General features: G+C 48.4%; 1 pseudogene across 1 annotated transcript; it reads left to right on the top strand.

The window, feature by feature from the left end:
- Nucleotides 1-11,613: 11,613 nt before the first annotated feature.
- LOC308617814 (NF-kappa-B inhibitor-interacting Ras-like protein 1) lies at nucleotides 11,614-13,261 on the top strand (annotated as a pseudogene). The gene has a single exon. The product of its transcript is annotated as an NF-kappa-B inhibitor-interacting Ras-like protein 1 (transcript).
- Nucleotides 13,262-13,672: the final 411 nt, after the last annotated feature.

Genomic DNA, 13,672 nt, shown 5'->3' with positions numbered 1-13,672 from the left:
TGCATGGAATCTACTAGATATTGAAACATATGCATAAATGCTAACATAAGAGCATGCTCTTCCACAACAAACCAAAAAGCATCCTGGGTTCCGTGCTTTGAGAAACCCTGGCAGAGGTCGCTATCATGCCTATTTTACAGATTTGGAAACTGAGGCTTAGAGGCTCCCAAATGCTGACTCTTCTAGAATTAGGACGTTACTTGCAGAGAATTCAATTTCAGCCACCCAACTCTAAACATCATGCTTTTTCTGCCCAGTCAGGGGCAGAGAAGTGAGTGGTCCTACCTTCCAGTGGGGTGGGATTGAGGGGTGATGGGACTCACTCTGTGTACCAGTTTGGAACACAGGCTAAGATGAGTTCTCCAAAAGACCCACCTTGGGAATCAAGTGTGTTCAGATGTATGCAGAACTCTGCAAAGAGTCTGGCTTTACCATGCTCACCTTGTGATTAATTCCCTCTGGTTTCTTCTGAGATTAGCAAAAAGGAATAAAGTTTTACTACTATCAGAGAAGCCAAGCTCTAATCAGCATTAGAAGGATCAGATTTGTCATGATTCCATCGTTTGTGTGGCTCATAGGCTGGCCCTGACCTTTAGTTCCTGGCAAAGCCTAATTACAGGAAAACTGTGCTCAGTTTGAAAACTGGCTGCCTGTTTACTGATCCAATCTAATTAGCTTCATATTCCCTGACCAGCTCAAGAACAATGAGCTGCATCTTTTGTTCACCAAAGCGAGTAAGGAGGCCTCCCTGTTCCCGGGCAGCCCAAGGCAGCTGTATTTATAGTCTGATTCTTCAAGGGTACACAAAATCCCCATCTTGATGGGCACAGTAGGAAGCCGGAAGGGATTTCCCAAATTATTTTTTTTCCTAAAGACAACGAGTGCTTCTGATTACAAAATCCTAGCATATCAGTCCTAGCCATGATGGGATCAGAAGAATCATGTTACAGACTTCCCTTTTAGAAATGAGGTCAGAAAGGGCTCAGAGGGACATGCTGGTTAGCAGAAGTGGAAGGGGATGATGCTGCGTGTCCTGAGGCTGACTTCATTCTAGATTCTGAGCACTGTGGATGCTGAGATGAATAAGGCTTAACTCCTGTCCCCTAGGAATGCGCTATGGATGGGGAAGTGGGTCACAGACATGACGGAAGTTTCCAGCATATTCTAACAGAGTCAGAGGTGGGACGCCAGAGAGGAGACATGTGGCTGTGTTGTTTGATGTTTACCCATTCTTGTATTCATTTATTCACTCACTCACTCATTCATTCATTCATTCATTCACAGTATGTACCAAGCATCTATTGCATGTCGGGACCACGCTGTTCAAGGCATCATGGACCCAGAGCTGAACAAGGCAGAGAAAGTCCCTGTCCTCCTGGCCCTTCACACAGTGGCTAATCAGACAGGAAACAAGCATGCGCTTGAATGGATGTTTAGGTACAATTATGGAAAACTCTAGGAAGTGGTGTAAGGTGGTATGAGAGAGAACATCGGGATTCTGACCTAAACTGAAGAGTGAGGATTAACCCCACGTGGACATAGGTGGGGTTGGCAGTGGGGCCTGGTGAAAGGAGCAGCGGGCAGTGGGGGCCGGGGCTGGGAGGGGCTAGTGTGTGAGGGTGTGAGAGACCAGCGTGGCTGGAGCCGCAGCCGTGGGGTTGGGAAAGTCCTGCCTTGGAGACGAGGTTAGGGAGGCGGGGTTGCATCCTGAGAACAAAGTATTGACGGTTTCTACATTTCGGTGGGGGGTTGAGGGAGACAATGAGGCAGGCTCTTACAGAGGCCTCTCGGGCAGCGCATGTTGCTGGGCCATTAGCGTTGGGGGGAGATTCGAGGATGGTGACCGAGTGGAAGCAGGAAGACCCAATCTGGTCCATACAAGGGGTGATGGAGGCTTGGACCAGAGTGAGGCTAGGAGCTGTGGACGACTCGTGACGTGGTTCCAGGGACCACAGGAGACCACCCGTGCTGAGGCCCGCACACACAGCCTGGTCCACGGGAACGGGAGACCTGGCTTAGCCCGTCCTGCCCTTAGACCGTGCCGGACAGGCGACCGTTACCCTCCTTCAAGCTCTCCAGGAAGCCTCAAAGGAAGACAGCGCAGCACTGTGGGCGGCGGAGGGACTTTGGCTTCGGAGACACACTGAGCAGTTCTGATTCTGCTGACTTAGCTGTGTGACCCTGGGCGAGTTGTGTAAACACGCTGAGCCATGATTTCCACTTCGAGAAAGGAAATGGGAACCTCTCTCTGCAGGTCGAGGGCTGCAGCAAATGAAGATGCGGTGAGTCAGGCCCTGAGGGGCAGCTCGCTAAACCTTAGCCCCCTCCCTCCATCTTTTGTAGCACATATTTCTCTCTCCATCCTCTTCCAGGGCTAAAGAGTCTCTGAATATCTAACTCAACTTCCTCTTCTTGTCCTGTGCTCCGTGAAAATCAAATTTCTGCTCTTAATGGTTTATTATAACTGCCTTGAGTCTGTGACGTTGGAAGATATTACTGGAAAGAACTAAGATGGTTTGTCTTGCAATAGATGGGATAAACAAGTGAGATGCTTCATTGTGCCAGGCCGCTCTGTCCACCAGCCCAGGTCTCCTCACCAGCCTGGCTCTGTCAGACACCTATCTACCCATCCCTGGACTGCTTCCTTCTGTCTCAGAGGGCTTCCAGGCAGATGCTGGGTGTATCCGAAACACCCACCTCCCTCTGTTCTGCTTCTTTGCATCATACTCATCTCTTAAAGCTCAACCCAAGTCTTGCCTTTTCTAAGAAATCCTCAATATCTACCCAGAAATTTTCTGGAGGTAGTACTCTTTATTTTTTACTTTTTACTTTTGGCTGTGTTGGGTCTTCATTGCTGCACACAAGCTTTCTCTAGTTGTGGCGACAGGGGCTACTCTTCGTTGTGGTGCGTGGGCTTCTCATTGCGGTGGCTTCCTTTGTTGCAGAGCACAGGCTCTAGGGCATGCAGGCTTCAGTAGTTGTGGCACACGGGCTCAGTAGTTGTGGCTTGTGGGCTCTAGAGCACTGGCTCAGTAGTTGTGGTACATGGGCCTAGTTGCTCCACGGCATGTGGGATCTTCCCAGATAAGGACTTGAACCTGTGTCCTCTGCATTGGTAGGCGGATTCTTAACCACTGCGCCACCAGGGAAGCCCCTGGTTGTAGTACTCTTTTTTTTTTTTTTTTTTTTACGGTACGCGGGCCTCTCACTGTTGTGGCCTCTCCCGTTGCGGAGCACAGGCTCCGGACGCGCAGGCTCAGCGGCCATGGCTCATGGGCCCAGCCGCTCCGCGGCATGTGGGATCTTCCTGGACCCGGGCACGAACCTGTGTCCCCTGCATCAGCAGGCGGACTCTCAACCACTGCGCCACCAGGGAAGTCCCTGTAGTACTCTTTTTAAAATGGAGAAACTAAGCTTAAAACACTTGGTATCCATGATCAAGTCCAAATTCCTCAGCCAGATACGCACTAGCCTTCACTGCTTGGTCTCACTATCCATTTCTAGCCAAGAAGTAACAAATGAAGCATCCCTCTCCCCTCCCCAGTCCCATGGCAGACATTATTAATGACTCGGACTACTCTTCCCACTAAGCCCAGATTCAGCTTCAGAATCCTTCTCAACACAGCACTACAAGCATCAGGGGCACCCAGACACCTGGGTGGGAAAGGGCGTGCCGCCCGCCTGTCCTGGCAGCTGCCTCGAGGCTGCAGTGTGAGTGCCACAACCTCGGAGCCTGCGTGCACTTCCTCCTTGCGCTGCCTCCTCTACCTACTCACCGCTGCCCAACACCAAGTTGCCTCCTTCATAAGATGGTCCAGCACAGCCAAGAGGCATGAATGTTGCCTTCATCTGCTCAAGGATTCTGCCCCGGGGCTGCCAGCACCAAGTTCCTCCTGAGCCCAGTGACTCTGGGAGGAACTCAGAACAGCGAGCACACCCTTCACTGATTTGTTTTTTAATCACAGGGGATGAGAGCTGAAAAGGGACATTATAAACATGGGTTAGGCTTTATTCTGGACAAGCTTCTGCACCAAGACTCCCATGGCCTGGTTCAGCAGAGGCCGGGTTCCTCTGAAAGTTTGTCATTCTTAAAATATGTATGTGGCGAAGCTCCTAGATGGTCAAATCCTTTCTCCATCCCTAAGGGGCTGAGTCTTCCTTGTTGGTTATCCAAATATGGCTGTTTCTGATTTCATTGTCAAGGCCTGTGTCCTACACTCATCTACTCAATTACTCAATCAATCAGTCATCAATACTGACACCTACAGAGTACCTGACCAACCTGGGCTGGTCCCGGGGGCACAGAGGTGAACAAGCCACCTGGTCCATGCCCTTGTGGGGCTGACTTCCTGGTGCTACCCTCTGAAATCCGGGATGAGGCCCATCCAAGCGATTCCCTTGAAGAGCCATAGGATCTCCTGTTTTTAAACCCGAGGGCTCATGTCACCCCAAGCCCTGGCTCCCTACAGATCCCTCCACACTTCTCAGGGGTCCCCCCCTTCTCACAGCTCTCTCCACCTCCATCCCTGGGGACCTTGCTGTCTTCTGTGATTGTTTCCCCATGAAGCCTTCCACCAGTGCCCACTCCCTCTCCCCAGTCTACCCCACCCCTGTCAGTCCTGACAGGCACCGCATAGCTTTCCCCAGAGTCTTTCTCCCGGTCCCCACAGGGACACAAACGGAAGAAGGAGGATGACAAACTGGGAGAATCATGGACTCACACAAGATAGAGAGAGCAGGGAGTCCACTGAAATATATATTCGGTGTATGTTTTTTTTTTTCAAGTTTAAGCCATTTAATTCATTAACAACTTTAAGTGAAATGCACACAGGAGGAACTGGTTCGATTCTCTCCTGTCAGCTGGAACATTCTGACACCTCTGGAGGGGCAGGATCTCCTGGGTGCAGCCCAGACCTGGAGAAACCACCCAGCGTTTGCCTTTGGTGGTGGCAGTGAGACCACGGTCAGAGCTGGTCACCTGGTGTTTTATGCGGCTTCATTTTCACAAGCCCGTAGCCTCAGCCCAGGGGTAGCTGGAGCCCAGAACCTGGGACCCGAGGGGTTGCACTCAAATCTCACCTCCTCTCCCTGCTGCCTGTGATTCCAGACAAGTCCCTTCACCTCCTGGGGCTTCTGTCCCCTGATCTGTAAATAGGGGTGAAGACCACGAGACCAGCCTCACAGGAGTGCTGTGCGGATCAAGCCAATATGTGCGCAGTGCTTACGACAGCATCTGCTGCTAGAAACACTTGATAACAGGAGGGGAAATCAAGGCTCAGAAGGGAGGCTGTCAGCCCGAGATCACACAGGAAGACAGGGGGCACAGTGCCCCTGAGCCAGCTCCCTCCGCCACGCACTAGCTCCTGAGGCATGTCAGAGGCCACTGGCTCTCAGGTGAGGGGTTTCCTCTGTACCTGGGCATGGGGTCAAGACACGTAGGAAAGCGCCAGTGTTGATGCTGACCTTTGACCCATAGGGACCTGGGATCACTTGGCTTTGGACTGACTCCACCGTCAATCTCAGCACTAAAGCCCATCAATCCATCCCTGAATTCCTGAACCCTGGTCCAGCACGGGCCCTATTGCCTTCTTTATATTTTTATTTTTATTTTTCTCGGTACGCGAGCCTCTCACTGTTGTGGCCTCTCCCGTTGCGGAGCACAGGCTCCGGACACGCAGGCTCAGCGGCCATGGATCACGGGCCCACCGGACCAGGGCACGAACCGGTGTCCCCTGCATCGGCAGGCAGACTCTCAACCACTGCGCCACCAGGGAAGCCCCCTATTGCCTTCCTTTAACATGCTGGCCTCACTTTTTTTTTTTTTCTTTTTTTTTTTTTTTTGCGGTGTGCGGGCCTCTCACTGTTGTGGCCTCTCCCGTTGCGGAGCACAAGCTCCGGACGCGCAGGCTCAGTGGTCATGGCTCACGGGCCTAGCCGCTCCGCGGCATGTGGGATCTTCCTGGACCGGGGCACGAACCCGTGTCCCCTGCATCGGCAGGCGGACTCTCAACCACTGTGCCACCAGGGAAGCCCACTGGCCTCACTTTTTACCATTTGCTTTTGGTGATCTGGGCCCCACTCCCTGAAGAACACTGCTGGCCTGCAGATTTCTGAGGTCCTAGGCCTGGCCCCTCTGAGAGGTGACTTGCAGAAGAGCATCCTCAGCACCTGGGCTGGGCTTTGTCTACTGTGCCACCAAGATCCCTGGTGTTTGCCCTCGGTCCCGTGCATCAGCTCTCTCCAGTGACTCAGCATGAGGCCAACTTAAGTCATCCTTCCTGCACCTGATGCCCGGCTCCCCCAGTGCTGCCTGGTTGCCCATGGTACCCTTGGTCCTTGACCCTTGGCCTTCTCTCAGCACCAGCAAGAAGTTTGTCTGGGATCAGCCCGCAGGGGTCCTAGGGCCCTCCCCTCAGTCCCGGCTGCTTGACCCTGAGCCATGATTGTCTCTTCCAAACTTCAGTGTCTGCGTCTGTGAAATGGTAATAACAACAGAAAACCCCACCTCACCGGCTGGGAGGGATTCTTGGATCCTCCGGAAAGCTCTCTCTGTGACTGCCTCGGACAATCTACTGGGACAACACCAACGATAAATGGTAGCTGTTGTTATTAGACCAGAGTTCACAGTTAGTCCACATGTTTCCATTTTCACACTTTTTGTAACAAAGAAGAAAAATATACATAGCATAACACTTATGAGCACAGAGGTGAGAGCTAGCAAAGTTTGGGTTCTACTTCTTGCCAATTGCGTGACCCTGCAGGAGTTTCCTTAAACCTCAGTGTTCATTTCTTCATCTGTAAAATTGAAAAATGATATCTAACTCATGAGCTTTGTGTTAAGATTAAAAGAGATAACGTATGAAAATGTCCTCTCCCAGTGTTGACAGAGAGTAAAAGGAAATCCATAAACAAGGTCATCACTGTTACTATGTTACCATTGTGTACAGGTAATTCCAGATGGTTGTTTCCATACTCTATTTATACTTTGTCATCCTGCTTTTTCCAATTTATGTTCCAGAATATTCCCATCATCATTAACATTATTGTACTGACTGTATAAATACTCTGTCTTTTAGGTGCTCATATGTCCTTTAACCAATTGGTCATGGTTGATTTCCTTTTTTCAATATTACAAACAGCTCCGGAATAGACATATGTGGGCAAATAGGTCCTCCAACATTGCGATTCTTTCCTTGAAATCAATTTCATGAAATGGGATTACTGCATCAAAATGCAATGCACAAGCACAAAATGCAACGCACATTTTTAGGTTTCTTGATGTACATTGATATTTTGGGTTCCAGAAAATTTATACAAATTTGCATTCTTGGGGACGTATATGAGGCTGCATGACACATCACTCCCTCCTCTGACTTACTAAGGAACTATCTGAGCCTCTCGACTCAGTTCTTTCTGCTCCCGCGTCATGGCATTCTCTTGTTTAGGGACAGTGCCCGTTTGTTGAGTCATTCACTCATTCACTCATTCATTTATTCATTCAATGCTTAATTCTCAACTTTCATGTTATTTGGCCTTTTTTTCTTTTTTTAAAAACAGCTTTGTTACAGTGCAATTTATATGCCACAAAAGGCACCTTTAGAAGTGTATAATTAAATAGTTATAGAGTTAGGCAACCACAATCTAATTTTGGAATATTACCACCATGCCTGAAAAGAAACTCATGCCCCCTTACAGACACTACCCCTCCACGCGCCTCCCCAGCTTTGGCAACTTCTAATCTAAGTTCTGTCTCTGTAGATTACAGATATGCCTTTTCTGGACTTTTCTTATAAACAGGATTACACAGTACATGACCTTTTGTGTCTGGTTTCTTTCACTTAAGCATGACATTTTTGACGTTAATCCTGTCCGCCAGCGTCTTCTTGATAAACCTTCTTCACTTGGCTTGCAAGACACTGAGTTTTTTGTTTCCCTACTACGCTAGTTATTCCTTCTCCTAGAGCTGGGACTTGGGGCAGTAAGTGAGATCTTCACCTTGGGAGCAAAATCGAAGGAGGTATTGAAAAATTCAGTCATCGAGATAAATAATATTTAACACAGTATTTCCAAAAAGTCAAAATGAACAAAAAACTCCACGATGAGCAAAATATCAACATTTTAAATAAAGGCAGGATCTAGTGGGGGATGAGGGGGAGGCCAGTGAGGTGCGTTTTACAAGCATAGAATCGGATCCTGAGACAAGGTTTTCCACCCACATTCTCTGAAAAACAACCTTTGGCATCCCGTGGCCACTTTCCCTGCTTTAATTCTTCTTCCTAAACCTTTGTTACCCCTTGTCTGTCCCTTATGTGTTTATTTATTTGTGGAGTGTGTGTGAGGGCTGATGAATTTCAAAGAATGAGGCCAGATGAGCAGGTGCAGCCACGTCAAGGAGCAAAGAGTTCCTCTATCGTTTGGATTCTTCCCTTAGACTAGATTTCAATAAAGGAGCTACTGTGTCAAAATAAGCCCAATGCACAGTTCTAAGTTTCTCTTTTTTAAAAAAAATATTTATTTATTTATTTTTGCTGTGTTGGGTCTTCGTGGCTGCGCACACGGGCTTTCTCTTGTTGCGGCGAGCAGGACTACTCTTTGTTGCGATGCGCAGGCTCCTCATTGCGGTGGCTTCTCTTGTTGAGGGTTCTAGGCTCGCAGGCTTCAGTAGCTGTGGTGCGTGGGCTCAGTAGTTGTGGCTCACGAACTTAGTTGCTCTGAGGCATGTGGGATCTTCCTGGACCAGGGCTCAAACCCGTGTCCCCTGCATTGGCGGCAGATTCTTAACCACTGCACCACCAGGGAAGCCCCTCTAAGTCTCTTGACGTCTGTCAATGTTTCACATCAATGTTTCACCCAAGGACACAGAGAATGTCTCCTTCTCTCCAAAGAGCACGTTGGACGACGAACTAAGAATCCTGAACTTTATTCATAAGCATGGAGGGCTTTTAGACAAAGGAGCACTGTGGTCCCCAAATCAGTATCAAACATCTGTTCACAGCACCAGAGAGAGGAGAGGATGCACTACAGCAGGGCTGACGAATGTTTTCTCTAAAGGGCCAGATGGTTTTCAGCTTTGTTAGCCATACAATCTGTTGCTACTATTCAACTCTACCACTGGAGCATGAGAGCAGCCTGAGATGTGTACATAGATGCGTGTGCCTGTGTTACAATAAATAAAGAAAACTTTATTTACAAAGACAGGCAGTGGGCCAGATTTGGCCCATGGGTCATAGTTTGCTGCCCCTGTTCTAGAGTGTTCATGTAAGCTCATGAAATCTCTGACTTAATGCTTAGTGCAGAGGCAGCCTGGAATGTCCCTCGGAACAGTTCTTAGCAGGAGTGCTTTACTAAGAACTTTCCCCAGACAATGTAAGTGCCACTCACAGAGCACCCTCACCCATGTGCAATGAGAGTTTGAGGAAGGATGGGTGGCGGGTGGCGAATGAGTACGTGAGTGAATGGATGACTGTCCATCAGCGAAGAACAGCTGAGGACACAGGGCAGGGGGAACTGGGGGGCATGCAAAGGCTGTTCCACGAAGATGACACTTCCTCTCCCTCTACCTCTGTCTCGAGGAGAAACACCATCAAACCCCCTGCTGCTCCAGCAGGATAAGAGCTAGCTAACCTGTCCTCCTCCTCCTCCTGGAACCCCACATCCAGGTGATCCCATCTCAGAGGATGTCTCTACCTGGGTTCTCTGCATCCCCACCGCCATTCTCCCAAGCCAGGCTCTTGTCCTGTCCCACCTGGACGTCAGCCTGGCTTCTGGTCTCCAGCCTCTTGTCCGATTCTCTATAGTATCCTCTGGGGTAATCTTTCCTGAAGGCAAACGGCATCGTCAGTTGTCTGCTCAAAAACCTTCAGTGGCTCTCAGCTGTTTCTAGATTAAGTCTACATTTAGAGGAAGAAGGAAGAAAATAAGGCAAGAAGGAGGGAGAGGAGGAAGGGAGGGAGGGAGGGAGGACAAGCGTTCAGGAGAGCCCGTCCTGGGGCAGCACTGTGCCAGCAGCATCCCTGAATTGTCTCACTCTCCCCTCACCCCTCACGCCTGCCCCCATGACACACGAAGCCCTCACAGTCCTGCCCAGACACTGCACCCACCTCTCCCAGCCAGGCGTGCCCTTCACCTGCCCTCTTTTTTTTTTTTTTTAACATCTTTATTGGAGTACAATTGCTTTGCAATGGTGTGTTAATTTCTGCTGTATAACACAGTGAATCAGCTATACATATACCTATATCCCCATATCTCCTCCCTCTTGTGTCTCCCTCCCACCCTCCCTATCCCACCCCTCTAGGTGGTCACAAAGCACCCAGCGGATCTCCCTGTGTGATGCGGCTGCTTCCCACTAGCTATCTATTTTGCATTTGGTAGTGTATATATGTCCATGCCACTCTCTCACTTCGTCCCAGCTTACCCTTCCCCCTCCCCGTGTCCCTGTGCTCTCTTCACCTGACAGATTCCTACTCATTGTTTTAGGATTTGCCTCCAATCCAAATTTTCCAACGTAGCCTTCAGGGACAGCTTCAGGCAAGTTCCGTTTTCCCCTGGAGTCAAGAACGCTCCATTCCCATGCCTGGGGCCAGGCCCAGAGTAGACACCTAGCCAACAGAGTGTAATAGATCAATGCAATCAGCTTCTATTTTGGAGAACTGATATTGATCAGGATTTAATGGTAATTATTTATTTGTTTGCTTGACTCTTCAAAATTAATCCTTGAGTAAGCCCATCAGTACCTAATGCCAAGTGAAGAGACTGAAAGAGAAACAGCACGTCACCATACCATTTAGTAACCTGATTTCCAGGTTTCCTGCTCACTTCCCAAGAGAGAAGTGACCTTTGAATACCTCTCTGCGCAAGTGCTTTCAGTGTTGTCTTGCTTACCCCTACGACACAACAGCACTGTTATTCCCATGTTATGGCTGAGCGACCTGACTCAGAGAAGTCAAGTAATTGTCTTAGGTCACACAGCCAGGAATTGCACTGATTGCTCTCAATCTTTCCCCACACCAGGCTGTTCCCAGATCCAAGAGAAACTAAACTGCCATTGTGGTGCTCTCTCTCCATCAGTGTGGTAACACTACAGAGCCACGCTCCCCTCTGAATTTTATAGGAGCAGGGGACAGGGGAGGTCTCCTAAACCAGCTGCTGCCTGTTGGCTTTCTGGCCTTTTAGAGGGTCTTGTGTTGGAAGAATCTGAAGAGGAAGAACATGATCTCCAGCATCAGAAACCCTGAGATGGATTGGTTTGGAGTCTCCTAAAAGCATTGTAAGCAAGAGGCTTCTTGATGTACAGTATCCGGTGGCTGCTGATCTAGCCACAGACAAATCTCAGTTCAGTATGGCCTTTGCAGAGGCTAAATAGATTTCAGGTCATCCTACCTTTGTGGCTTGAGTGGGAGGGAGCTGAAGTCCCTCCTTGAAGACAGGGCTTAGGAGTGAAACCCTGACTTCATGGCATCATGGACCCAGGTTTTCGACATAGACCCCTGGTGTGCTATAGCATTGAAGCACCACCTATGATGATGATCTCTCCCTTTGGGGGTTGGGGGTGTCAGCCCCTCAGATCCTCTGCTTCTCACCGTGACTATTAGTTGTTGGCTTTCCAACATCCTAAGAGAAGATGGGAAAGGTCTGTAAGGTTGTGGTTTGTGGCTTGTTATCTGTGGGGAAAATGGCAATTTTGTAGTAGCTCCTTTATGGGAATCATCCTATTGGAATGGAGGACTGTGAAACAATGGAAGATGTGTATATGGCTTCAGTGGAAACAGATCGGGGAGTCAAGGAACAGTTACATCTTTACGACACCAGGGGCCTATAGGAAGGTGTGGAGCTGCTAAAGCATTATTTTTCATTTGCCGATGGCTTCGTTTTTCTATACAGTGTGAATAACCTTGAATCCTTTCAAAGAGTGGAGCTTCTGAAGAAAGAAATTGATCAGTTCAAAGACAAAAAAAGAGGTGGCAATTGTGTTAGGAAACAAAACTGACCTTTCTGAGCAGAGACAAGGGGATGCCGAAGTGGCACAGCAGTGGGCCAGGAGCGAGAAGGTGCATCTGTGGGAGGTGACGGTCACAGACTGCAAGACCCTGATCGAGCTCTTAACCCTGCTAGCCCGCAAACTCTCCCAGCCCCAGAACATAGCGAGCTTCCCTCTGCCTGGGAGGAGAAGCAAAGGTAACTACAGCTCTGAGAACTAAACCCTAGGGTGCACAACTGTCCCTTGAATAGTGACTGCCTCGAGGTGTCCGTGAGCTCATGTAAAACAGGCCATTTCTATCTAGGTTTGGTCCTTAGGAAACCCCTAGGGAAGTAATTTAATGCACTTTTAGTTATAATTCAGTTACTATTGCCTGACATGAAGTAATATATTTGCATTCTCCTTGTTTCAAACTTGTCCCTGAAATTAGCACCTTTGTTACCTATATTGTGTTGCATTTGTCAAGAGAATAAAATAAAGTTTGGGTGGTATGCACAGGTTAAAAAAAAAAAAAGCACCAAGGCAAAAATCAACAAACCCACTCCTTCCAGCCCTGGTATTAGGTGAAATGCTGACTGATGCGGGCTGATGGGAAAGGGGAGCAGTGCCCAGAGGACTGTAGAGTTTTCAGATGTATGAATAATTTGAATAAAAATCGTTAGCAATATGCTATTTCTTCTATGCCAAGAATAGAGTCCTCCCTTTATAAATATCCTCAGGGGAGTGACTGTGATGGATAGATGCTGGGGTTTGTAAAGATGGATCCATTTTACTCAATGGGTGCCAAGGCGCTTGATAAATAAACCGACGATTATAAACCATCCCTTAAAACGTCAGGAAGGAAATACAGGAAAACATTCACAGTAGTTTCCAGGAATGTGCTAGTTTTGTTTCCTTCTCCTGTTCTTTTTTTTTTTTTAATTTTTGTAATCATGAAAATATGTTAAAGTGAAAATTAAACTTTATTTTAAAATAAGTGCTTACAATGAATTGCAACTTTTGAGTTGCCTCCCAATATGATGCAAAGCAGCCTAGACAATTTGCCAGACAATCCTCTGGAAACCATACAGTAGTCTCATTTGATGTCACATGTTCCGATCCGCTCTGTTAATATGTAATTTGAAATCCTTTTTTTTTTTTTTTTTTTTTTTTGCTGTACACGGGCCTCTCACTGTTGTGGCCTCTCCCGTTGCGGAGCACAGGCTCCGGATGCGCAGGGTCAGCGGCCATGGCTCACGGGCCCAGCCGCTCCGCGGCATTCGGGATCTTCCCGGACCGGGACACGAACCCACGTCTCCTGCATCGGCAGGCGGACTCTCAAGCACTGCGCCACCAGGGAAGCCCTTTCTTTGTTTTAATGTCATCCTGGAAACATCCTCTGGGATGTAACACACACAAGAGAGTAGAACATCTGGAGTTTTTAAAGGACACTTAACCTTTTTCAGTGATGTTACTGTGTCATCCATGTTACTGGATTCACACAACTACCTTCAATGTTTTAACATCCCCTTTTTATAGATGAGGGAACCAAAATGCCATTTATTTGTTACTACCTCATTCGCTTTTTCCACGTATTCATGAACTCTTTAATAAGCCCTTACTGAGGGTTGACTGCATTTGGCATTGTGTTGAGCATCACACACAACTGCTACCACCTGGGTGTATTCCAAGTTCTGAGAAGTTAAAATATGAAGT

This window comes from Mesoplodon bidens, assembly GCF_964165515.1.
Source record: "Mesoplodon bidens genome assembly, chromosome: 1".
Lineage (NCBI taxonomy): Eukaryota > Metazoa > Chordata > Mammalia > Artiodactyla > Ziphiidae > Mesoplodon > Mesoplodon bidens.
Note: the sequence above shows the minus strand (reverse complement) of the source record. Positions and strands in the feature narration are given on the sequence as shown.